General features: G+C 36.7%; 1 protein-coding gene across 1 annotated transcript in view; it reads left to right on the forward strand.

Moving 5' to 3' along the window:
• The first annotated feature begins 5,643 nt into the window (after positions 1 to 5,643).
• The window catches only part of CAMKMT (calmodulin-lysine N-methyltransferase), a 219,023-nt gene continuing 196,905 nt past the window's right edge, over positions 5,644 to 27,761 (forward strand). The window contains exons 1-2 of the mRNA XM_009325341.1: positions 5,644 to 5,808; positions 15,259 to 15,323. The gene's annotated coding sequence lies outside the window, so the exon portion shown is untranslated. The remainder of the gene's footprint in view (positions 5,809 to 15,258; positions 15,324 to 27,761) is intronic.

Below are 27,761 nucleotides of genomic sequence, written 5' to 3' on the forward strand. Positions count from 1 at the left end.
CTCTCTTGAACGGTGCTGCGCTCCCGTCCCCTGACGCGGCGGCGCCTTGGGCTGGGGTGGTTCGTGTCCTCTCCCGCCCCTCTGCGCTGGGCTACCGCGCCCCCGGGGGCGGGTATATATACACGCACACGGCTTTTTTAAGTGTGCCTTCAATAGATTCCCAAAAGCAGCCTGTGGTCTTACAATCAGTGTTAAGCGGCCAGCACCCCCTTGGCACCCTGAGGGCACTACCTTGGTATTTTTCAGGCCGTGGTTTGACACCTCCTGTCGATGTTGCAGCACAATAACGTTGGTTATTGTAGCTGCTACCCCATTCCCCGCCCTTTGACCCCCTCCAAACTGCCTTTCATGGGGAGCTGGGGTGAGACCCCACTCACCTGGCAGCAAAAACTGCGCTTTACCTGCAGCTGCTGGTGGTCCGGTGAGCGGTGGGGCCGTGCCTGGAAGAGGATGAGGAGGAAGAAGCAGCAAGCGGTTACACCTGCGCACCGGGTGAACAGCAGCTCGTCAGCTCTGGCCTTCCATACTTTTTTGGACCCTTTAGGAGCAGTGCAAGGTTGGAAAGGATTCCTCTGCAGACGAGCATATGCATAAAGACTTAAAAACCCAAATCAGTTTCATTTGTTGTTATTGTTATGGGACGTGATATTTATGGCCCTAACTTAAACGTTTAGTTTTGTGCAAAACGGATGCCTGGAGCTGCCCATCACGACCTCTCCCCGAGAAGGCAGAGTGGAGGCAGTGGGTCCGATGTTGGCAGCTGGGTTGAAAGGGGCACCTGGCTGCAGTCGGGTAACAGAGCGGGAGGTGTGGGGAGGTTAATATTGACCTTTTCTTTGTGTATGGTTTTGGTTGGTAAATTCGCCAGTCCTGTTCAACAGGACAAACTTCTGTTTTATTATACTATAAGGCAGGAAACGTCAAAGTTACTGGTAGGAATATCAGGTTTGTCTTTGTAGGTTTCTGTTCTAGCAGACTAGCAAGCTGTGCTCTGTGGCGATACTAGCTGTTACTTCTTTTCAACACACTGCCTTTGGCATATCCCTGTCTCTTAAAATCATAAGGAACTTTTCATAACCATCGAATGGGGTTATGAGGGGTGCATGTAGGTGTTTGGGGAGAAGGCTTCCATTTCTTCCTCAAACTCCATCTATCTGTGACCTTTTCCTCTGCAGATTCCCTGGGTTTTTCCATGTTCTTTAGCTTTTCTGTTGATTTTTATATGGTACGATGAGCAAGGATCAATTTAATCTTACTGGTACATCTGAAGTAAAAATCAGTTCTGCACTCTTTACTACAGCAATGCTCGGATCTATCTATGGATTGGGAGAAGGTATCAACCTTCCTTTATATCCATCTTTAAAAGAGCATTGTCAAAGTGTTTCTTACAGTGCTTTTAAAAACACTTTTCATACCGCTTATAATAACGCCTTACATGAAGTCAGTTCTGTGGTGTGTTTATATATTGAATTTGCTTTCATTCAATGCATACACAAATTGATTTGCTATGGTAAGGATGCTTGAGTGCGTGCTCGTTGATTTAATTAAGAAAAAAGCCCTTTTATCAGGTATCCTATGAAGCTAGCATAAAGAACCAGGGGTTTGCATAATTACCTATGTGTTCTTTATCAATAAAATATTTTTTTCATTTTCATTCATTCAACTCATATGTACTGAATTTGAAGTTTGGCAATATTTTTAAACTTAGCTTGTCAGAATCAAGGAAAATATTTTTTTGCTTAAAAAAAAAAGCTAAGGTAAGATTCACATGTAGTGTACATTTATAAATGACTGGAGTAAATTCTGTAAGGCTGTGTTTTGACCTCTACCAGTCTGTGCAATTGATGGCATTATCCAGCCTGTAGTCTTCAGCAGGGAAGCTAGAGGAATAGGCATTGCTCCCTGTATGTACACTTGCTCCCTATAGAAAGTTTAATGAAAACTTTCTTGAAATCTGTAAGCTTTATATGTTTATCCTGCCTCTTACCTTCCTCTTGCTCCTCTTCTCACAGAAGTCTTGCTCACCTGCTAATGTGCTTTATCTTCCAGAATTGAAAAATAAAAGCTAAAGCGAGGACAGGGAAGTGGCTTTTTTTTTCCCCTGAACAGAAGAACTTCTAAAACAATTTCTCTTCTTTTCCTGCTCCTCTCTCTGTGAAGGGTGCCTGCGTTCCAGATCTTTTTCTGTGGTTTTGTTAGTCTTGAGTTTGTGAATTGTTTACAGTTGAATAAAACAATTTGGTAAACAAGCTATTTGTAAAAATAAATAATGCACAGTCCACTGATGATATTTAGAGATGGTGTAGTTATAGATTGTGCTGTAGCTGATTATGTAGAAACTTTCTTATGTGTACAAAATACCATGTTCCAGTCAGTGCCATGGAACTGAGCGGAGGTTTGTAGACTGTCAGCTGTTACTGAATTTGGCTTTTAGTGCAACTAGGCCATACACAATGAGATACACACAGAAATACAGGGAATTTCAGGTGACTGCCTTTCTCCATATGGTTTTTTGTTTGTTTATTTTTTAAGAGAGATCAAACATCTTTAGGTTTTATAGGGCGTCCTAAATATGGTCCTAATGTTGTCATTAAATACTGAGGGCCCTGCAATTAAGATCTGTGGTAATTTTTTACTAGAATCTTTCTAAAACAGGAGACAGTTTGGTGATGCTTTTTTTTAAATGTCTTGTGTGTTAATGAAGAAAGAATTGCCTTAGAATTCTATTTTTCTAGGTGAAATTAGAGAGGAAAGCAAATGCAAGTTTGAGAGAGGGAAACCACACCGTAAAAGTGTGAGCTTGCATTGTTTGGGGTTTTTTTGGTTGTTATTCTTGGGGGTTTTTTTCTTTTGAGGAATGTATTTTTTGGAAGAGAATCTTTCATTACAGAACCTAAAATATTATTTATTTAGATAATATTTGTATGTATGACCCACGTACAAGCCCAACACTTGCGTACACCTGTAAAGATCTTGTGCAGAAGACAGGGCCTTTCAGTACCGAAAGAAGATCTTGAAGAGAGTGAAACAAGGCTTCTGGAATTTTTTAAAATAAAAATGTGCAGGGAAACTTAGCTGAAAGTTACTGAGGGAGAAGATAAAGTGGTCGCCAGCCCCAACCAAAGAACAGTGGTGTCTGGTGATTCCTTCCCCACCATAGTTCTTTCTCTCTGCCATCACTAAAACCAAGAATTGTGTCTATCCTGCTAAGAAGCCTTTAGCTTGCCTTGATACTGGCTCCTGGTTTTGTAGGTCCCTGGGACATGTTCATTTATTATGGCAGTGTACAGGAAGTTAGGGAGCTTCACCTTCATTGGAAGGGCATCATGAATATAGAGAAGACTATCTTTCAACCTCTTCAAAACATTATTATGAGTTTAAATAGGTTTGTCACCTTTTGGTTTTTGTCAGTGGATTATCCTATAGCAGCAGCGTAGCTTTATAGCTTGTAAGACAATTGTGATGCTTTTAGGAACTGACTTGAGGAAAAAACATATTTTGATCCTTATGTAAAAATACAGAGTTAGATATAAATAATGTAACATTATTCCTTTGTGCTCTGTTTTCTCAGTTATATTTAGGTTTTTAAAAGATTTGGCCTGCTGCTGTAATTTTCAGATCTTAGACCTCTTGATTTTAGTTGGAGGCTGTGGGAGAATTGGTTTTTTGAGTACTCAAATGCTCATGAGATTTTCTGCTATCCCAGAAAATGCATTTTACAGAGTGGCTAGAAGATGTCTCTGTAGAACAAAAAACTGAAAACAGAAAAGTGTTGTCACTGCTGGATTTTCTTTTCCTGTTAGTAATGGCTTGCCTTTGCTTTAAAAAAAGCCCCAAAACAATATGCCTTTCTGAAAATTAGATCTTGGTGGTTTTCTTTAGTTGTCAAGTTGGTCCATTTTGTTTCCAGGCATGCTGCTATTATATGAAGGTCTTAATTCTGCTAGTCTTTTAATTTGGTTCCCCTGTTTTGATACTTTTGCGATTTCCTTCATATGTGTATTTTTCCCATGTGTTACAAAAGTAGAAGAAATAGTGTGGACAGCACACAGCCATTTTTAATACTTTGATGAAAATGCCTGTGCCTTCCATATGCTGAGACTTGCCGATGAAAATAGATCCAAAAGCAATAAGCCTGATGCATCAGACCTGCTGTTAGAAACCAACAGCATAGCTAATACAATTGCTCTGCTCACATATGTAGTATTTCCAAGTATCCTGCAAAATAACAGGATTTATTTACAATTTACCAAATTGTAAGGCTGTTGGTTTTGAGTGCATTTCCAGTTAAAGCACGATTGACAAAGGTTGGGTGCAGCAAAAAAAAAAATCTCTGACCCATTATTTTCTTGTATGCATCCCATATGCAAAGCTTCCATTTCCAGTTTCATAATTCTGGAGAGCTATTTCTCATTTGACTTCAGATTTAGCTCTGGTTGGCAAAAAACTACATTGTGGTGCTTTCCTACTCAATAGAGCTATTCCTTGTAGCTCTACCTATTTATAGCGATGAGTTTATTTTCTCCTCTGTTTTTTTTCATCACTGTGGACTGCTTATGCACCTTTATTTTAAAAATGCAATGGCGATTATTTATGTATTCTGTCCAATGTTAGGAGAAAGTTAAACCCAGGACATCTCTCCTTCCACATCACTGACCTAAAGAATAAGCCTTTTTGTCTGGCAGGGAAATGCTAGCTGTCTTCTGTGCAATGATACAGCTCAAGCGGGCTGGGTGCCGGGTTTTCCTGTACAGAGGAGTTGATACCTCACTCCCCAAAGACAGTTGCGTGCAGCGAACTATGCAGGACCGCGAGCCCATGTTTTCACTTTCCCGAACAAGTGTTTTAGTCATTTAAAAAATGCGAACGGCCACATTCTGTCTCTGCCACTGCCTTGAATTCTTCAGTCTCTTAGCGCTGAACTTGGTGCTGTCTGTATTTTGGGGCTCGTGTAAAGGTTGGCTAATGCATCAGTCCCCTTATGGGGACCTGCTAGGGGAATATGCAGTTGTGGCACCTGAAAGTCTGGGGCCTGGACAGGTAGCAGGTTTCTCAACTCGGGAAAGTTTGGCAGCAGGTCTGCAAGTGTGCAGCAGTAGACTTCTAGGCTAGGAAGTAGTCTACCTGGCAAACACATATCACTCGGGCACCTGAGGATCATGTTTTGAGTTTAGTCATTTAAATTCTACAGAAGATACCCCTGTTTTTTTTTTTTTTTATTCTTTTTTCACCTATAGGGACAGTGAGTGGCACGGAAATTGCTTGGTGAGGGCACTTGGTCTGTGAAGCTTTCATTGTGATGGTGAGGGGAGGATAGGGGAGAACCCAGTCTGCCTCTAATTCGGGCATGTGTTTGCTGGAGTGGGAGTTAAAAAAGCAACTTTGTGTACTTGTGAACACAGTACATTTGCTTTACAGTTACTGAGACATAAATTCATAACCCATTCTCTTGACCCCTACCATCAATACCACTGTTATTTTTCCCAGGCTTGACATACTTGGACTAGTTACTCATAAGTATTAGCTAATAGCATAGCTATTATGGTTGATTCCAGACTTGCCTCTTCAGTTAAATAAGCTCGTGTTTGTTCTTTTCTTGAAAGTTTTATTCTTAATGTCTAATTTGTTCTTCATTTCAAAGGTTCTGAAGAAAAAGCACTTGAAAGATGTGCATCTCCAACAAGTGTCTGTAAGAAGGTTCGCATCGTTCAATCTCTTTTCAATAGAAGACCAGAATACAGAAGAGGAAACTGGGACCTGGGTTCAGTATAAAAGCATCTTTTATCCTGAGTATAGTGTGTCCTTAAGGTAATCATCATTTAAGTTTTAAGTACTTCCTAAGATCATGTACAGGCCTCAAATATAAAATTCATTAGCCATTCTTCCAGTGTTTTGTATAACTAGCGCACAGTTTACAAATAAACTGTTAGATGTTCTTTTTAGTTGTTTGTTACAGTAAGCAGCTTGTCTGATTTTTTTTCAGTACATTTCACTGAAGTGCCAGAGCTTGAATGAAAATACTGATGGTTGTACCTATAACAGAATGCAAATATGAGCATTTATTTTGTATTTCTAATAGCTTTCTGTTTTGACATTCTTCTGATATAAATAGCATGTAAAAAAACTGAACACATTTACTTGTAATCTTAATAAAAATTTTAATGTCATGATGTTATTCATAAAGTTCTAAAAGCTTTTTTGTAGTAGTCTATATTCAATTTTCTTCTTAACAGTTTTTGTAAAACTCAATGATAGTTTGGAAGCCAATTTGCAAAACAATAAAAAATTTCCTCTTTGTACAGAAATGGTTTATACCTAATGAAGAAATCTGTTTTATAATAGAGCAGGTAAAACAAATGAAGATCTGTATTAAAAAAACCAACACCACCCCACCCACCCCCAAAACCCCAAAACCAAATAACCTGACCCCCCAAAAAAACCCCTCTGAAGGAGTGTTCATGAATTCTCGGTAACTTTAGCAAAACAGGAAAGTTTATAGCTCCTATTCGTTACTATGTGGAGGTTTTTTGTTTCCTTTTCTCCTGCTTTGCTCTCCTTTTCTTTGTTCAGTTTTGAACATATCTATAACTTGGTTTTGCCTCAACAGGTATCATTGCAACAGTAACTTAAGCATCCCTGAATCAATATTTGTTTTGCAGCCTCTAATTAGCCCTGCTGAGGGTGTAGGATTTTGCATTCTGTGCACAGTAGAGGATATTCTGGAGAGCCTGGGTCATCAGAATTGTACAGTGCATTTTTATTTAACTGGGACCTTTAAATTAAAGTCAATCTTAGAAACTAAGATCTAACATAAACAAGTGACCATCGTTAACTGTGACATTTTTGCAAGGTTATAAAACAAAACAACAAAAAGAAAACAACAAACCAAAACAAAAAGCCCCCAACCCCACAACACTACATGCAGGTTGCCTTAAATTTGCAGCTGGGTGAAAAGTCAAATAGGAAATTGTTTAGAGCTTTACAAAGCCTTAATTTTCCATTTTCCAAGCTTATACTTATTGATGCTAAAAGGCTTCAAAAGAAAACTTTTCCATTTGAAAATGCTGCCTATTTGTAATAGAAGTAGGTACAGTGTTTTTTCTGCATATGGAGTTTTCCAGTGAACTGCTGGGGAAAGCTACAGATTCATCCAGATGCTCACGGTCTACCTAATCTCTTTGTGCAGTGTCTCTATTCCCTGGTTTTAGGTCTTCAGAGGCACACTGGTAATGGGAAATGTAAGGTGTTTAGGTAGAATTTAGGCTGAGCAAGTCTGCAGTCCTTTATGCTGCAGTCCTGAACTTCTTCATTCCGTCTCCCTAGTTCACTTACCATGGTTTGCAACACTTGGTGTCACTTACTTGATTTACTAGTTACGTGAATTTTAAGGTAGAAGGTGAGCTGAAGTTCACCTCTGCTGGCAGTACAAAAGCCAAGGGAATGTCAGGCTGATCTTGCGCTGACATTTGATATTTGTGTCCTTGTTTCCATCGACTCCCATGTCATCATTTTATTTGGCATTTTTATTTGGCTAAGAGAAGCTTCACTGGTAATAGGACACAGCTCAAACTGTAGACTGTGAACAAGCATGTTTGTTCATGCATGATTTTATTTTTGGTGATCATTATATAGTATTCTAAGTATGAGGATTTTGTTTTAACCTTTTATGTTCCTCTGAGCTTGACCAATGGTACAGTTGTGCTGGAGGAGGCTCACATTGAGTTTCAAAAACTGTATATTGAGGAGAATAAGGAGATTGTCTCCTGGTGGGGATTTTTATTTTTTCCCCGTATTTTGTTCCGTTCTAGAAGATACACAGTGATCTTTAAAAATGGTAATCACTGATCGTTTTAGGGATAATGATCAGAACTTAATTACACTTATATATTAAAATGTTTTTTCTCTATATTGAAGTAGTGGCAATAGATAGCATATACTTATTATTTCAGAATATTGCAGGATGGTGAAAAAGGGAAGGAGAAAATACTCGCTGAGTATTTTGCCAGGGACAAAGTATAAATCCTGCAACAAAATCGGCTTTACCTTAAATCTTTATTAAGTAAAGTTTCTTCTCTGTTTTTGCAGGAGAAGTAATTTAAGAGGGTAAACGTAACAGGTTAACATACATAACAGAGCAACAGTTCTCCTCACTGAAACTGGCTTATCTAGAAGATAAGAAATCTTGGAGTAAGCGTTCCTGGATCTTTGAGAACTGATCATGTCTTGGAAACTTAAGGATCCTCTGTATGTCTGACAGTCTCGCCTTCATTTTTCTGCTCCAATTGGCAAAATATTACTTATCATCATTGTCATCAATAGAAACAATTTTAACAAGATAACAAGAGCATATTATTAGCATATTATTAACAATAACATCAGTCGGGTAAACCCAGAACAGTGTGCTTGAGTAGGAGAGCCTTTTTATATAGATATTTGTCAGGAAAAAAACGTTGCTATAGCCCCTCTAAAATCCTGACAAAAGTGCTTTTGAATTTTCATCTACATATGTTTTCCTTATGCATTAACATCTTCTTGGGAAAGCTCATTGCATATGTTGGATGTTAAAAGGGTTGTCAGCTAATATCTTGACAAGACTAAATACTTAAGAAAGTTCATAAGGTTGTTAGTGGCTTTTGGCAAAGAGTATAAAGGTCAAGCTATATCAGTTCAAGGGCTATCAAAACTGATCAAATTGTATATTCAGATATGCTATGACCTAGCTGGAATTACTGCTCTAGAGGGACTTGGGGACCAGTTTGTCAGGCAAATAGAAGCTTTGGTAGGAGCTACCAGTCTTGTGCATGCTTTTCTGAACTTCTCAGTGCAGCTTGTTTTAATAAGATGCTATTTTTCTAACCAAAGTCAGGTTGGGTTCATATTTGGGAAAGAAGAGCTTACGCCATGTTTTTTTTGTCACTAGTTTATTTTAGAACCATTCTTAATAACAAATCTTCCAAAGCAGGAAGCCAGAAGCACCAATGTATGGCGATTTTTTGCTTAAAAAATTTAGGCTGCATTTACGTGTCATTTTGACTAGATCCTTTAGGTGACAACATCATTGACTCATTTTAAAAATCCCCGTAATTCTTCTGGTTAAACAGTGATTTCTAGTGTGCTTAATGAAATGTAAACTCACAATACATGCTGGAAGGTGGTCTCTTGAAGTTGTATAGGTACTAAGGTGCTTCACGGTAGCTCTGGGGTATGAAAAGGAGTGTCTGATGAGTGTGATTTTTGTTAGCAGTGAAAGATGTGTCAAAATGACATTTCTTGTGTTATAATCCAGAATCTCGTTTGATTAGTCTAGTCTCATTTGGATTTGTACTACATCCTTGTCTTGATATGAATTGGGTGGCTACATACATTAAACTGCTCTCTGATGTTCTTTGCAATTAATGTTAATTAAAAAATAAATCCCTAAACTGACAGGAGGTCAGCCTGGGAATCGGGCTGAATGTTTATGGCAGTCTAACATGGAGAATGTGGACATATCCAGTCCAAGCTGGAATCTTGCTGCAGTTTTCACATTCAGCTTTGGGTACAGTAAACTGAGTAATCTAGTCTGCGGGTGAAAAATATGAACGTCATTTTGAGTGAAATTTCTTGCAAGCTTGAAGTGGAAAAAAATATCTTTCATTACAGATGTTATCTGGCCTTCTGGGTCTTTTCTCCATTAAAAATATGTTTTTATTCATTAAACTTTCGTGGGGGTTTTTTTTAGCTTTGTTCAAGTTCTTTTTAACTTTGGGGGTATTTCACTTTGCTGTTAAAAATTAGGCGTGTGCTAAATACTTGTTTTTAGGAAGGTGATAGGAAGATATAGAGTAAGTAGAGACATTTTAAAATATTTATTTAATACTGCATTTCTAAATCCTTCTATTCTTAGGAATATGCTTTTAAATTTAAATTTTGTATGAATAGTTCTAGCAATGAGGTGATTATAGATCATAAAGATGCAGTGTCTCACTGTGGAGATGGTGTCTGTCTTTTAGACAGGAAAATTATTCTTTTATTAGAGTTAAAAAAGGAGCAATATCTTCAAATTTTTTATTTCAGGATATGAATTTACTTTAAAATTGTAGGCTCATTTTAAGCAATTAGAGAAGAAATAAGTTATGTCTGTGGTAAAATATTTTCCATTGATCAGTCATTTGGTGTTTCAAATACTAAAATGCAGAACTGAAAAGAACAATGTTAGCAGCTTATGGGTAGGGTTAAATCTTTTGTAAAGAGTATTAAGTGTTCTTTGCAAGGTGTCATGCCTTTATTCTGAATATGAATGAACCTTTAGATAAAAATATGAAAGAAATTAGATGATTCTAGACCTTTGGTTTAGAAATGAGAGGCATGTTAATTGTCGGTGGCAAGCGGCATGTTAGAAGATGGTTTAGGAGTGAATTCTGTTGGCTATTCCTATAGGATATTTCTGCTAAGAACATTTTGAAGTTTTAATGAATTTTTGTTTTAGGGATAGACATAAAAAAATGAAGGGAAGCAGATTTCAAGGAATATTGCCTGCTCCTTATAGACAATTTGTGCGGATACGATAAACTTGCCTTCTTCCATTTATCGTGTGCTAAGAGACAACGTGTGGATTTAGCAGCATAAAGGCTTGACTGCAGAAGGAGGAAATTGAGGAAAGAGGTAAAAAGTGATCTGGGAGCATACTACTTTCATTCACTGATGTAGCTAAGACTGTTCCATCATATTGCCCAAGACCTGTGTATTTGTAAAAAGAATTTGTAGTCAAAGAAGCCATTGTTTTGGTTTCTTACCATATTAAGCTGAAATCTTGAACTGGAGTGGAAGAGGAGTTACCTTGTTTTGCTATATTCTGGCCCAGGAAGAAAAACTATTTGGTCAGATAACAAAGTTTGCAGGTAACTTATCCTGTCTTTCATTTTCCACAAATACTGTTGTTTTATTTTGTATCCAGGTTAATAATGTATGGTGGCGTGTTGTGGTTTTTTTCTTTTGAGTGTTATATGGAAACGTAGTCTATCTTAGTTTTTTGTAGTTTTTTTTAAGTTTACTACATATATTTAGTTATTTGTATTATTTTTCCTCATTCAGTTGAAGAATAATATAAAAGAAGGAACACAGTTTTGTTTCATTATGGTTGATGAAAAGCATACATTAATAGGGAGCTACTGAAGGATTATTTTTATTCTACTGTCTACAGCTATTTATAAATACATGTAAAACTCTGCCACTTCTGTTGCCTGAATTGGAGAGGAAGGAACATTAATACATTTTAAAGATATCTCTGTCTATTTTTGTTATTATAAAAATATCTCTCTGATATTTTAAAGATATCTCTCTTTCTCTGACTTTATTTATGCATCCAAAGTGGATTTATTCATAGTCCAGAGTAAGGAATTTTGCTTTGCTTCATAGCAGGAGAAACATGAGATAAATTAGTTTATCATTCATAGGTTTGTCTTCTATAACTTACTGCCTCAGCCATAGAAATTTTTGGATACTGTACTTTGAAGACTTACTATAAGAACACTGTAGATCAGATTAACCATGCTGGCCTGAAATTCACTTTCTCCATGATGCTTACCTATACTTGTTTGAAGTACTTTGTTGATCTCAGCAATCACATCTTTGAACTTCTTTGAAGTTCTTTGAATTGTACAACATTCACGACATATTCCAAAGCACTAAATACTAATGTTCTTCTGTATTTCGAGATGCCTGTGGAAATTTATGGGAATTTTGGGGTTGGGATTTAACCGCAAGCTTCAGTGATTCCTTTCCTTGGCTTTCATAATTCAGTACACATGACACTTACAAACTTTATGGGCAGTTTGTAAGATGTACTGTGGAAAGCTGTGATTATGACAGGCATTCATAGAAACAAGATGTGACGTGTATTGGCAGTTTTGTCTTGGCTCGGTAATGGTGGAGCAGCTGATGGGATGGGACAGTGAAGCAGCCGCTGTTACAGAACTGCTGGGGAGGTGTATGCAGAGCACTGGATCCCAAACTAGAAGCTGTGGTTTTTAGGTGCAGGACTGAGTAGCGTGATATTTATGGCAGAATTTGGGGTTAGAGAATACCTGTATTTACAGGTGCATGTAACTTTTAATCTGCAAGTCAGATCTGCGATGGAAAAGAGTTGGGGAGTAGCTGATGCAGAGTTTGTCTGCAGGCTCTACAAATACAGTCCTCCAAATGGAGAAACGTGGCTATTGCTGTTTGGAAATGTGTCTCCCTGAGCCCTGCCTTTCACAAACAGATCAGCTGTTGGCACGTTGCTTTCCTCAGTCCTAAAACTTGTCTGAAATAGAAGTTATGCTCAATTCTTCGCTGTTTGGGTTCCCTAACTGTTAAGTGGTTACCAGTGGAATTTAAGTGCCTCTTCTTCAGCCTGGTGTAGGGAGAAAAAGCTTTACCAGCAGGAAGAGGTATTTTCCTGTCGTGCTAATTAATTTTGGAAGATTCATTGTTACTAATGTGGAGTAGTCTTAAAATAGTCCATAATGGTAATATAGTTAAGACCTGAGATGTGACTTCCGGAGTAAATGAGAGCGGCTTTGCTATCCAGATGACTGTTGACATAATGGCTACTCCTCCCATTCTAGGAGATTGAGCTTGCTCCCTGCTTTTGTTCAGTGAAGGTTTCATAAACTGATCAGACTAAAGGAAGCAGCTGTTAAACTTAAACCCTGTCCTGTTCCACGATGAGTGTGGAGTGGGCATCTGGAAGACTGAGGAGAAGGGGGAGGTCCCTCGTAGCAAAGCTGGATGCTTCTCATCATTAAATTATGGCTCACTTATGTGCTTCCCATGAACAATATTTGTGAAAGCAAGAAAGAGATTGCTGATCCAGAGAGTTAGAGATTTTGAGCATTGCAGGCAGCCAGAAAAGGGTGCCTGTGCAAATGCCTCTGCTGGCCAAGAGAGCAAATGTTGGGGTGTGTTGTGTTTGTACTTGGACACCACAAGCTTTTGGCCACTGGATAATAAATGTAAGGATATGTTTGAAATTTGTGTGTGTTGATTTTAATTATGGAAAGAATGTTTTATAATCAGAGGAAGAACTGGTCCTTAATAAAAACCAAGTGTACCAAAAATAGTAATGTAAATGAAGAACATTCATTGAGTTAAATAAAACATCACCAAAATTTCAGGACAACCTTAAAAACAATAGGTGTGTGGCATGCATCTGTTGTGGAATCTTAGCTTGTTCTTCAGGCTGAAGTACTCAGAGCTGTCCACTTCTCATCTCCAATTATAAACCATTATTTTGGAAACAGCCTGAAATTTGGTTTAGTGATAATTTTAAAGCCAGTGCTATGGTTGTATCATTTCTCGTTTTTTTCCTTTGTCTACCTTCTGACCCTGAAGTATATAAACAGTATTCTTTTCTAGACCAGGACACTCCACTTACTTCTGTTTCTCTTTCTTCATAGCATTCTGTTGAACTACAGGTACTGGATCACTAAATTGTTCATCCTCACCTTTGTTTGCTTCACTTGGAGATTTGCATGATAAATCTCCTTTATATATGGACTATGTACATAAAGAAATTGAGGGGAGAGAAAACCAAACCAAAACGTTATCCCAGGACTAATCTACATGCCAACAAAGATTAAAACATTTCTTTACTGTCTCAGCATCTCCCCCCACCCCCCATCTTACATTCATTTAGAAGATGAGACATTCACAGCTGTCTAAGAGACCCTAACTGTATCAGACATATGCACATTTACGGAGTTTGTAGGATGCTAAGGAGTCAGCAGGGGACAGTTTAAAGGGCAGCTCTGTGGTTGGCAGAACTACTGATCCTGTCTACTTTCTTTTTAACTCTGTTGCATCGGTTGTCCAATCTGATTGAAAACAAACTTGCCAAAAAAAAAGAAGAAAAAGTGCATTTTAAGTCCACATGATCCATCAGAATTCTTGTAGGCTTCCACTGCAGCTAAGGAATGTATTTTTGGTTTGTTTTTATGTAGCTGGGAGAAGAGCTCTAATGTCCAGTTTGAATCTTTTGTAACATCTTTCATATATTTCGTTGCCCCTGTTAATGAGCTCATTTCCGTTTAACTTGATTTCCATTTGATTTTCATTTTTTTAACAATTAGTCTAGTTGCTGTTTGGTGCTTCTCAAAATTTAACACGTAAGTGTTTCTTTATTTAATGCTTATGCTTATCAGAAGCTATAAATAGCTTTTTTGCACTATGAATATACAATTTCATATTTGCAAAAAGGTTGATTTATTTTTTTTTTCATTCTTACAATAATCATCCTTCAGGAAGGAAAAGCTGAGAGAATGAGAACTTATTTTGTAGGTGCTAGGATTGTTGGATTTCTTCCTTTTTTTTTTTCAGTGTTTCAAATTAGCATGTTCCTAAACAGCCTTGAAAGCTATATTTGAAACATTATTAAAAGACCGTATTTTTGTATTTTACTGCCTTGCTGAATTCTTTTTAGATTTTTTTAATGCATTAGTGAAACTGCTATGTGATCTGATTGTTGTGAAGTGTAAGATTTTTTAATTTTGTTCATTTTGGGCCTAGATTATCTCGGAATAGTTAAAAAAATTTTAGTTGCCTTTTTTGGTGTGAATCCAGCTAGCTTGACATCTATAACATTTAGAGGAGGCTTCTTAGGCAAATTTTTATTCAACTTTGGTGCATGTTCTTTCTGTTGCTGCCAGTGTTTTGCTCACTGTGTTCTAAAATTTGCAGTTGGTATGTGAAATTCAGTTAATTAATTAATTATCCCCAGTTTTGAATGTTTATTTCACTTGGGTTATGCAAATGTAAAACCAAAGAAAGGGCAGTTCACTGAACACATTAATCAGTTTCATTGTTCACATTAATTAAATGAAGTGTTCTTGATTTTGTGGAAGAAAATAGGAATGTGTGTACAGCTGCTGTTCAAAAATACGTCTTTTGTTTTTCCTTTTCAAAGAAATCGCTTTACCAAAATCCTTCCTTTCCTATATGTGAACAAAAATGGTTGCTCTTTGGAAATGTTTTCGTTTTGATAAAGTATTAGTTTCCGAGAAACATGTTCCTGGTTCATGGATTTCAGTGATGGAACTCTGAAGACTAGAGATTGTCCCCTTGTTTTCCCCCTGGTGGCTACAGTAGTACCTGTTTGCTACTTGTCTGTGAAAGGGGTTTGTGAGAAGTGAACGCGTGCAGTGAACCTCTTTTCTTCCAGAACCTCTTCCAGAGGCAAGATGGGTTTTTTTTGATTGTTTGTGTGTTGGTAAAGTCACTATTTATGTTTTCTTCCAGATTTCACAACGGACTCTTAAACGTTAAAGATGTTCTTACAAGTTTTGACAACACGGGGAATGTCTGTAAGTCATTGTTTATTTAAATACAGCACTATGTTGATCGAAGTCTAATTGTATCAATATAAAGTATTTCTGTAAGAGCCCTCAATAACCATTTCATTTAGCTGAGAAACACCATTACTGTGGTCAGAGATACAGATCTACCTACCATAGTGTCTTATGTGTTACACTCTTTTATGTAGCACAGTTGTTTGTGTGGATACACCTTTAAGTCATCCCAGTGCAGGTTATTTTTGGTTCTGTGACTGCGTTGGGAACATTAGAGCAGCTGAACTGGGTTGGACAAAAAATTAGTTTAGCCCATTGATTTGTGTTGGCCAGTGGCCAGCAGCGGCTCTCTGAGGAACAACAGTGCAAGAACATGGGAAGCAAACAATGATACTTCTCGCTTAGAGAGGGCAAACTCAAACCAGAGAAAAACAAAAGAAAGCACACAGTCAAGTTGTGAAATTTCTCCCCACAGAATGTTTTGGATCCTAGAACATGACCTGCATTCAAAAGGCAAAGGGGAAAAGATTGTACAAGAAAAATTGACTGTGGCTATCAAATGTAAAGACATCGCTTATGGCTTAGGAAGTGCTGGATGTTAGGAGAATTAATGGGACAGTAGGATGATGTGTTAGTCCTGATCTTTCACTCTTGTCTAAGCATCAGTCACTGGCCGCATTAACCTGAGACAAGATGAGCCGTAAGTGGGCCTTCAATGTCTGACCCAGTATGGCTCTGCTTCAGTATACTTATTAATAAAATTATCTATGCTATTAATGGACTTGAACTATAAAACTGTGGTAGATCATGGAAAAGCAGCTGAGCAAAAATATTTAAATATTTTTGATGTAATGAGTAATTACTATTACGTAATTAACATTTACAGATCTACATATAATTCTTGTTTGATTATTCTGCCTGATTTTTCAGGTTGGTTGGTTTGGTGTCAAACAAGCAAAGTGATAGAATGAAGTTGGGGGGCATCTCTGTAAGTTTGCCAGATATTCAAGAAATGTGCACCTATCTCTTCTTCCTTATCAAAGCAATGATATAGAAACTGTTCTGATATATACGTGTTTCATCTCAAAACTCCAGTCTTAGTATTCCAAAGCTATGTTTCAATAAACATTGGCTTTTCAGTAGCAAAAAGGTCAATTTATTTAATAAACTTTTGCCTTCAAATGGAAAAAAAATCATAAACTATGTGCTCTCCTTTTTAAAATTTGCTAGCTTTCATTCAGTTCTGAACATTGAAGATAGCTGTGTGGTCCTGCCACAAAATACTTCAGGATATATTCTTTAACTGTTGCCAAAGAGAAATTTGTTCTCTGATTTCTGAATGAAAATTATATCTAAGGGATATATGAATATCCAAATTAATAATATTAAGTCTGAGAAAGAAAATTCACATTTGTAATTATGATTGACATCAACTACATATGTAGGCATCATGAGCTGGATGATAAAAACATTTGGATTTAAGACATTTAGGATCTGGAAGAAAATGCTTTGCTTAAATTACGGGAGGCATTTAGAGAGATTTGTTGTTGTAGATTCTCAGAATAGGAAGCTTGAGGGACTTTTATAACAAGTTACTTTATTCTCATGAACTGGATAGAATATTGAAAAAATATTGTTATATTAGTTCATTAGATAACAACTTGGGTATTTATTTTGAACAGCAGAGAAAATCCCCCCCCCTTTTTTTTTTTTTTCTAAAAGTGCTTCACATAGTGGATCAAGACCTTACTCTGTTAAACATGGTAACATGATTTCTTAATCTTTGTTCTTTGTGTGAGTACTTAGATTGTGATCAATCTACACAAATTTCCTTGTTAACACAAATAATTTACTCTGCTACTATATGCTTTCCTATTGATAGATGTGCTGTGAGCTCTTCTGTTAACTTTTTCCACTAGTTCAGCTACTTTATTACTGATTGCAGATGGTGGAACAAGACTTACACTCTAATAGGCACACCACCAGTGCTAACACAGGAGCAATATGACATTTTTGGTTCTTCTTACTGTTTCTCTGTATATACGAAGATTCACATTTGTCCTTTTGGATTCAGTATTGCTTTGAGGGTTCATGCTGTGCTATTATATACAGTGTTTGCTAAGTCATTTCCAGATTCATTGCTTCCCCATTCTGTGTCTGTAAGTTTCTGTCTGTATTGATGTACATATTACTGATTTATGCCCATTTTACTAAGCACTCTAGATTACACTCTGTTAGGGTAACTGTAAAATAGTTACCTCTGGCAGTATGCAATATTGGCTTGAAGTGTAATAATGATACTTTTTTGCTACCACCTGTATGGAGTAAATGTCCCCAGTGTCCAAGCCAGAGTAACTATGCGTCTGTCACATCATCATAGTAAAGTTCCCCCAACCATGTGTTTACTGAGCTGCTCTATTTGGCTCATACCTGACTGAATTTGTGTGCACTCCCATTATTCCTTGATTTGAATTGACTCTTTGACCTTTTTCTGAGTATTTCTTGGCTCTCTTTGTGTTAACCCACAGTGGAAATGGTAGGTAGTAATCCTGCCTCCTTTTACGCCCAAGGGTAACTACAGTTGTAGTATTTCTAAAATTAGGTCGACTATTTTTTACAATTGCTGTGGTGTTCTTTAAGAACTTTATATTATCAAATGGTAGTCTACCCTAAAAAAAACCCCAAACATTTCTAAAATGATCTTTAACAGTCTTAGATTATTTCTTCTAATACCTAATACTAATGGAGCTAGCCAGTATTGAACATATTATCAGTCCCATCTACAGTAGCATGCTCTGTGAGGGGACCCATTGAATAATTATAGACTTTAATGTTCTTTTAGGACACAGTGCATAATCAGAATTTATTTACCGGGCACTAAACTTCACTTAAACAATTCAGACCGAGTTATCAGAAAACAGTTAAATATTTTAGTGTTCTGTGTGTTTGTTTTGGCTGCCATACTGAGTATTTATCAGTAAGATTAACGTTTTGCTAGAGATTATTAGATTATGAAATAATTGTGTATTAAACAGATTAGATTTTGTAAAAACTGAAACATGTTGCATATTACATCCTTTTTAAACATAATCATTTGTTTCAAATAACATGGCTTGTGTGGGTTTGGGGGGAGGTTTTTTGTTTCTTCTAGTAATGTTCCTAAGTACCTTGTGTTAAAACAAGCTCTTTCAGAGAGCATTTCTATGGTCTTTTTGTTTCACTTTTTGATCTTTCTGCTTATGGTCTTTAACAGCTACATCACCATACACCATCAAAAGAAGAGTGGTAGAGCAGACTTAGTTAATAGCACTTTCTCTACACTCCTGGTAGATATCAACTCAGTACAAGATGTGCCACTAGCTGGCAGCATTATATAAAATATCAGTAAGGAGCTTTTGAGGAATACTTGTGACAGCTTCCAGAAGTGCTGCCTTATACCAGTAAGACTACAGGACAAAAGTGGAGCCAACTGCAGTAGCTGTAAATGGCATATTGCAGGGTCCCAAGTGTTAACTCTGGAAATTGCCTCTGCACTATATCTTCTTCAAACTTGGTACCTACACTCGTATTCTGTCTTTTTCAAAAAGATTGCTGAAGATGCATTTTCATTGTAGGATTGCTACTGTGAATGAAAATTCACACTACAAATTACAATTGGTTTTCACTTTCCCAGAAAAATTTTTTCTCTCCTGTGCATCCTTTGTGAGAGAGCAGTTTCCACGTGAAAACTCTAAATGAATTCTCCACACAGGCAGGATGCAGTGCTAAATGCACTTCATACAGCTTTAATTCTATGGAGGCAGGGAAGAGAGGACTGGAATGAAGGAAAGGATCCATCTGTTCGTTTTAGACAACAGTATGCCATCTGTTAAAAAGATGGTATATCCTGAGACCATCTCTAGTCCTAAGATAGTCCTTTAAAAGAACTGATGGATCCCAGGCAGAATCCATCGAGCTGGCTCCAGGAGCCACATGCCATACTCATCCTTGAAGAAGAAAATTCTCTTCCGCAACGCTGTCCAAAAAGCAAGGAAAATTCTGCGAGAATGAGCTTTTGAGAGTATCACCTTCCCCTGCCTTTCCTGGTGGGAGAAAGCAGTTATGACTGAAATGCTTGTATAATTATGTCCCTGCAGTAATTATTTCAAATTATGTATATGTTTAAATTAAGTGAAATGATCAAGGGCCAAAATATAAACCTCTTTACTAACTGCCACCAGTCTAAGCAAGCTACAGTGGCTGTAAAGGAGATTTTTCAGTAGTGAAATACAGCATGTTTTGGGATTTTCATCTAGTATCTGCTGGATGTCAACATGGAAACAAGATATTCCAGAGTGCTCAAGTAGTATGAAATTGCAAATATCCTATCTGTAATAGCAAAACATTTTCTTGTAAACTGCCCATAGCATTAGTTAATAATGTAACCATTTTCAAGAAACAACATGTTCAATACATATTCATTTTATTTTCTACTTGGTTGAGTGTACAATTACATGTTTTGGAACTAAAAAAGCAGCAGAGGGTGCTACAGGTACAGAGCTATCCAGGCACATACCCCAGAGTTGTTGCTCCTGTAGGCAAGTAGATCCTGCAAAGACTTAAGCTTTCAGTTTGGGGTAGATGTAAATAGGATAGCTTTAAATTCTGTTGCCTCTGTTCATACAGGAAAACAGGTAATCTATGTGAAATCCAGAAAAAGTAGAATTACATATTCACTTGTTTTCTTGAATTTTAAAAAAAAAATATTTTATTGCTGGAAAATGTTGCATAGTTTCCTGCAAACATAGTGTCTGGGTATACCTACTGTTACAAAACACCTACTCGCTATCTTTAGAACTGTTTTTGTTTGTGCTAATTTTACATTTAGAAATTCCAATCTCTGCAACAAGTTTTATACTGGAAAAATTTGGGTTTTTTTTTCATGTGTGGCCCCCCCAAATAAATGAGCTAGCTAAATTGGAGAATATTTTTGCCTCTTCATATAATACTTTTCATAAAAATAGCAAGAGAGAAGGATTTTTCTTAAATTTCAATTCCACTTTTTTTTTTCTTTTGGAAACACACATTGAGGAAAAATAAATAGAAATAAATGAATTTTTTCTCCTTTTAGTTTTCACTTCTTTTTTTCAGATTGTATTAATTTTAAAATTATGCTTATTTAAAACTGGGAATTGCGTAACTTTCTATTTACTTAAAAAAAAAAATTAAAAATCTACTTTAAAACAAAGAGCCTTTCCTTTTTTCTTCCTTCCTCTCAAATAACTAGAACGAGAAGGGGGTCTTCTTTCCTGGTAGTAGTCTAAAAGGATGTGTTCAGAGAACCACTTGTTTCTTCAGAGCTCTCACTGTGTGACTCAAAGGTGTCTGAGCTCCTCTGTGGGGAGATTGCAGCAGCTACTGATTTATCTTGCCTGGAAGGATAGATGCCATCAAGCTACCTGAGGAAAAGCATAGGATGGCATCCTTTATGGCAGCAGAGGTGCTCCTGTATTTCATATAACATTACCTAGAATCAAGAAGGGAGCAGATTGCATTTTTCAGATGCTGCTGTGGAAGTTTCCCCCCTTTTTTTAGAGGAAAAGTCTTGTTTTCTGCGGTGAAAAACATAGCGACTTGAATATGCTTCCTGCTTTTCTGTGCCTCAGTAGGTATTCTCACCTGAAGAAACTGCCACTTGTTGTCTTCTGAGCCTTCTCTCATTCCACCAGTGTGGCAGTTTGAAATTGTTTTCCATGTCAGAACCTCACACCCTCTTGAAAAAGTCTTCAACGGAAAATAAATTGACTGGAAGAGTGTTTGGATAGCAACGATACATGTCGTTTTGAATGAAATATCGTATTTATGATACCTACAATTTACTATTCACTATGCAGCTTCCTTTTAAATAAAACATTTCATGATCAGGGTTAAGAAAAAGCAGCTGTTTCCTCCCTCCCCCATCCAATTCACTTCACTGGTTCAGTTTACGGCATCATCCCAAGCAGTCACATTGACATAACTGGCATAAAGCTTATGGAATGGAGCAGAAAATAAGTGTATGGGGAGAAGCAGGTACCTTTTAAATTACTCTTGCTACCAGAATTGTTTTTATGAAACTGTTCTCTGATGGAACGTCAGTGATTTGCCTGTTTTAAGTACTGTCTTGCAATCTTCTGCTTTTCCCCACTCACTAAAAGCTTCTGTTTATCAGGAGCCTATATGTGAAAAGAATAATCATAACTGCGATCAGGGATCTGTTTCCTCTAAAGTATTTTTTTTCTACTACTTATTCCAACATAACCTGACTCTGTGCCTATGCTTTCAAACATGGCACCAGTTCAGAGAAGTGGGAGGTGAAGAAGCCCAGCTGAGCTCTTCTGAGTACCCTTTTTCTTCCTTGGTCAGTTTGAAGTTTTTGTAATAATTGGTTCTCCTGTTCAGGATATCCCAATGAGAACCTTTTGGTAAAAATATATGAACCTATTAGAGCAACTGCAGTTACTTTTCTCTATTGCTGAGCAGTGTTTTGTAACTTGGCACTCGGATTAGCTGGGTTTTTGCATCAGATCTGTTGTCTTAATCTTTATAAAAATTGTTGGCATAAGTATGTTTCTAAGTGTACTACTCGAGCTAGTCTGACTTTACGCACTGGTGTTGACCTTCTATAATCTGAAGCATTTTTGAAAGTACTCCGTGTATTCTAAATGGATCATCATGACAAGTTGGATCTTTCAATTTAAATTAATTAAAAGAATTTGAAGATAGGGTATAACACCTTAAATTAGATTGGTAGAAGGAGAAGAGCATGAATTATTTTAATTAATTTCATGGGTGTTGCTTTTACATTAGAGAACTTATCTTAATCACCTTTTTAATTGAGAAGGTAGGATAACAATGGTAAGCATCCCTTTAAGACGTACTATATTATTAATTAAGCTTAGTCTTTTAATGCATTGTAGAGTTTTCTCTTAAAATATTTCAAATTTGAGCATAATTGAAATAAATAGTTTCAAATTAGTTTCATTTAGCTTGATGTGCAGTAGATTGTTGCAGTTTGGGTGGAACTTGCCTGTTTCTTCGTAATTGTTCTTTTTGTTTCACCATTCCTTTTACTTGCCATGTTCTAGCCATGCTTTCAGTGCTGCCCTTCACAAAAGTACAGGCATGAGGTGCAAAACATGCTCAAGCAATGCCGTGCTTGGAGTACATCCTTGAGTAGCTACCTTCTGTTCAATACCATACAAAGTTGATGATGGGATCTGACTTACACGTCGGATGCGGCATTTGTTTGTATTGTAATATAGTCTCATCAGTGGCTGTAATGTGGAGGTAGCAAGGACAGTCCCTGTTCTTCGTTTTCTCCATACAAATGTAACTGAAATGTTATGCATAACTTGCACCTTGTTTTCGTTTTGTTTCAAGTCTTTTTAGAGAACTTTTTAAAAGTTGCACTGTATTTCATTTTAAAAAATCGTGTTCAAATGGGTGAACTCATGTCGTCTTTTGAAAATGTTGGGGTGAAAGGTTTCAACTTAATTCAGCTTCAGTTCACAGAATTGCATTCAAACAAAACTATTTTGCGTAAAATATTTCTGGAAATGAGAATTTGAAACCTTTGGTGAATAATATATCCATTTGAAATTTTTTGTCTGATGACAGTTCTGACTGAAAAGTATGATGAAAACTAATCTACATAGCAGTGACCAGATGAAAATCCAATGTAGAACTATTATTCATGTACTTACCTTAACAAATTCAATACTCTTACTGAGTCTCAGTACAGTTAAATAAAATTCTATGTTTCTTAATAGATTTTCAAGTTATTTTCAATAATGTGGAAAGAAATGGACAAGGCCTTATTCCAGAAATCTAAAGAACCAATTTTTGGTAAACCTGATGGATTAAGAGCCCCCTATACAAGTGGTCTGGTAAATGGAAAACGTATGAGGAATATGTGTACAACTGCATGTTTGTACTAATTACTGGAGGCCTAGCCTTGTGGTTTTTAATTAAGACTGCAGCCCACCTGCAAAAGACTTGAGTGACTAGCCCATAAAACAAAGATTCAGAACATATTGGTCCTAGCGATGGTGATTTCACATCTATTCTCCTTACTGGTAGAAAATGTCTCCTGATATCTAATGGTAGTCTTTTTTACTAAAGCTTAAACTTATTATTGTTTTTACTGTTTTGCTCATTGGCAAAAATGAAATTTTCTTTTGTAATAGTTTTTAGGTGTTTTAAGTTGTCGCATGGCCTTGCCTGTATCTTCTTTTCCTTATGTTGAGCAAGCCAAATTCTATCATTTTTTCTTAAGCTACAATTTTTGCTAGGTTCTGACTTTTCTTTAGACTCTGTATATTTGGTTTGTATCTTTCTTGAAGAATGTTTGTCAAAACTGGGCACAGTAGTCCAGTTGAGACCTTCATAATGCTAAGTATACCAGGTGATTTTGTATTTTACAGCGTGTAATCCCAATATGATATTTTCCTCTCTTACAACAGCATGACTTTGACTCATGTTGAGCTTTTGACCTGCCGTAAGATCCTGGTCCTCTTCAAAAGGGATCAGTTATTCCTGACTGTGTATTTACGTAGCAGATTATTCTTACCCAAGTGCGATAGCTGGTACTTGTCCCTGTTGAACTTTTTTCTCTATTTCCAGACTTCTCCCAATTCATTGCTTTTGTCCTTGAAGCCTGTCTTTGAACATACTGGACTTCCTAAGTTGATGTATTGCTAATTTAATAAGCATATTCCTTCCATCATCTAGATGATCAATGAAAACACTGAACAGAGCACAATCTGGTGTAGGCATTTATGGAAACTCCACCCGATAAAATCACCTGCTTTTACAGTAAACCTTTGAGAATTATTCTCCAGAGTCAGTTTTCTTGATCAGCTCTGCATCTATCTTAACCAAATTTTATTTAGATGGTGTTTCTCATGAAATTGTCAAAAGACTTTCTAAAGTTTTCATATAAGACATCTACTGCTTCTGCCCTATACACAAGCCTCTTATCTTGTTGCTCTGGTGAATGGTTTTTTAATTAAAATCTGTAATTTGTTTTTTGTTGTTGTACTTTATCGTGGAATATGCAACAAAAGAATGAAAAACATGAATCTGTTTTGAGTTTTTAATTATTTGAAGATGTGGGAGAGGATGAATTGAATGAAACATTATACTTAATTATAGAATGCATTATTGTCTTCTGCGCTGAAAATCACCTGATGATTTTCTGTCTTATAATTTCATTCACTTCCTGAAAGCCATTGTTTTACTCATTTGTACTACAGATGTATCCTATCTAAGCTTCTGTGCATAGTTTTGTCTTGTAGTTCTTTGGTGTCCTGAAAGAGAACTCCAGCTACACTGAGATGTGTACTGGTTTTGTGACGTGTTTGGTAGTCCAGCAAAAATTAGAATAGGATTGTAATAGCCCTCTACTCTAATACCTTCCACCTCCCATCTCCCAACATTTCGTATTTACGGAATGTAAAATAATCCAAGACGGGTTTTGTTTGTTTGTTTGGGGCTTTTTTGGTAATTTGGGAGTATTCAAATGTGTTTGTGCTTCTTGCACATTGAATTCTGCAGGTCATATTCAGGAATAAAAAGGAAGTAATTTGAGCCTGTTGTACCTTTTAACACCAACTCCTTGTCTATTGATATTTATTGTTGAACTGTGACCTGTGCTTTGTGAATTAAATTTACTTTCTTTCCATCTACGCTAGTGCTGGCTGAATGTGCATTTCATTATCTAGATACTTTTTTTCCAATTCAATTTTTAGGTTTCCCTTTATATTTAGACCAATTCCAATATTTTAAGGCAGTGTTTTGTTGTCTCATTTAAATGTGTGTTTTATATCAGCTCAGAAGAGGGTAAGTATCACACTATACCCCCAAAAGCACTTTTTTGGTATTAACTAATCTGTACAATATCGCATCTGTGAAATAAATATTAGATCCATTTTACAGGTAGGAAGTCTCATAAGCCTCTAGATTTGTTACAGAGCTGTTCATGGGGTAGAAACGGGAGACAGAACCAAGACAACTTACAGCGGTGGTATGCTGAGGGCCACTAGCAGACCTGACTTCTAACCTCTCCCACATGTAGGTTTATTATAGGCTCTTTGTTAAATTGTGCAGTACTACATTTTCAGGAGTGCCTGCTCATTTTAAATGCCACCCATTTGGGTTATCTAAAGTGAAGGACTTAGAGCTGTGTTGGAAAAGAGACTTGGGCATTGCTGAACTGAACTTTAGATGCCGTGACAATAAAATGTAATCCTCCTTCAGGTAAAGAGGCATTTTTATACACGTAGTGGCATGGGCTGGAATTCACCACAGGTGGCACTCCAAGATTTGTGTGTCATTAAATCTCCCTCTCTTTGGAGTTTCAGTTCCTAACCTGATGCATTCACAGTCTTAAATCCTTTCCTTTATATAGATGCTTCAACCGTGTCCGTCAAAAAGTATGGAAGGAATCACTTTTTTTTTTTTTAACCTCCCATGTGGCAGCTGCAGATTTTATGTAGAATTTATTTGGTTTCAGGCATGAGTCTAATGGTTATAACGCTCACCGGCTGGTTTCATGAAAGTAGGGGAGGCCAGCACACCTGAATTAGCAAAGGGAATAGGCTCAGAGCTTTTATGTGCTCACTTACTGGAGCTCCTTTTGGACAGTAAGACAAGGAATAGTATTACTAAATGTATTGGGTGGTCCCTCGTGACAGTACGTCAGGAAAATACCCACTGCAATGTGCCAGTAGATATGAATTTAGAATGTGAAAAGAGCAGCTTTATGCATGCCTACTGTAAGCACATTCCCAGTTCCATGAAATTTCCCTATTCACACAGCTAAAACACTGTATGTTCTTAAGCCATTTTACAAATCAGCTCCCTAGTATAAATTCTGTCAGGCTAAAAATACTGGAATGTCTTCATAATAAAACATAATACGGCCAAGCAGCTTGTATACAGGGTCCTTATCTTTGCTGTATATTGGTTTTTATTTTGAAATTGTGGCAATTTGAGGCAATTTGTAGATTTATTTATTATTTAATTGAACATTCCCAAAGTAGAAAATATTATTTCCTTTTGTTTGTGTGGCTAAAGACTCTGCTAAAAATGAGCTTAGCCGGATAAACAGAGTTTTTTTTATTACTGCTAAGAATTAATTTGATAATTTTGCCCACAACCATAATCTGCTATTAAAATCATGCATTGTATTTTCTGTTGAAAACTAACCAATGTAAATTCCCTGTGAGGAAGGGGTGTTCAGCTGCACATCTCCTGTGGTAGAGGCTTAGTTACTGACAGGTGAATTTGAGTCCATTCTAACTTTATTTCCTAGGTTAAAGTAACAGAGGAAGATGTTTTAATTATAGATTGTCTCAGAAAATATTTTTCTGTGGGTGGTTTTTGTTTGGTTCGTTTTGATTAGACTAGTGCAGTTATTTAGTAAGCAGCAGTGAACTATGAGTATTTATGAACTGTAATGTTTCTCTCTTTGCCAGCTGAGATTAGTAGGCATTGCTTTCAAATGTAGATCTGTGAGAAAGTGTCGAAACAAAAAAATCAACTATTTATATAAAATAACTTTTATGGGTGGGCATTAATAACAAGGACTGGTTTTGTTACATCTGTTTTTAGTTTAATAATAATCTTTGAAAAAGGTTGAAAATCCATGGGTCTAAGGTATGAGCTGAAGCTTGTGTTCAATTTTTTTTTTTTTTTTTGGTGGTAAGACATTTGTCACTTTCTTGATCTGTATTTAGATTTGGTAAAACACAGTTTATATTGTTTTTTATAAAGAAACTCTGACATATAGCCATCAAGTTAAAGGACTTACGAATGTTTAGGAACAAATGCACACAGCAATTTAATTATCCTTTATTGCATGTAGGCACACTCTTAAAGAATTTTGAGACTTTCCTCATGAAGAAGCAGACTTTTTACTTAGTATAAAAGTTGGGCATCAAAATGAGAACAGGTTTGTAAGCCTTGACTTACCATTTAAATGTAATTACTTGTATTAGTAGCAAAAGGAAACATTCTCCAATGATTTTAAGCTGCCTTTTAGAGTCGTATAGCTACTCAAAAAGGCAGTAGGACCAACAAAATGCTTAAAGATACACAGGAATAAAATGGTCATACAGGTTCGGCATTTAAAAGCGAAGATCTCTACACTAGTTTCTAAATGGACAGTAAAATATAGTGTCTTTGAATTTATCATAATTTTAAGGAAAAAACCCAGGTATACACTAAGAAACTAGAATCATATGAATCCAGGGAGAGATGGACAGCTTTTGGAAGCTCTCCGAATAATATCTGCTGTTTGCTCAGATAAACTTCCTGTTGAATTATTTTCCTTATTTTCAAAGCACCTGTTAAAAAGAAGTATTTATCCTTCCCATTCCCATTGAATTCTCCAGTTCCAGAATTAGAAACATGCTGTCATACCTAGCATTG

This window comes from Pygoscelis adeliae, unplaced genomic scaffold (genome assembly GCF_000699105.1).
Source record: "Pygoscelis adeliae isolate BGI_AS28 unplaced genomic scaffold, ASM69910v1 Scaffold96, whole genome shotgun sequence".
Classification (NCBI taxonomy): Eukaryota; Metazoa; Chordata; class Aves; order Sphenisciformes; family Spheniscidae; genus Pygoscelis; species Pygoscelis adeliae.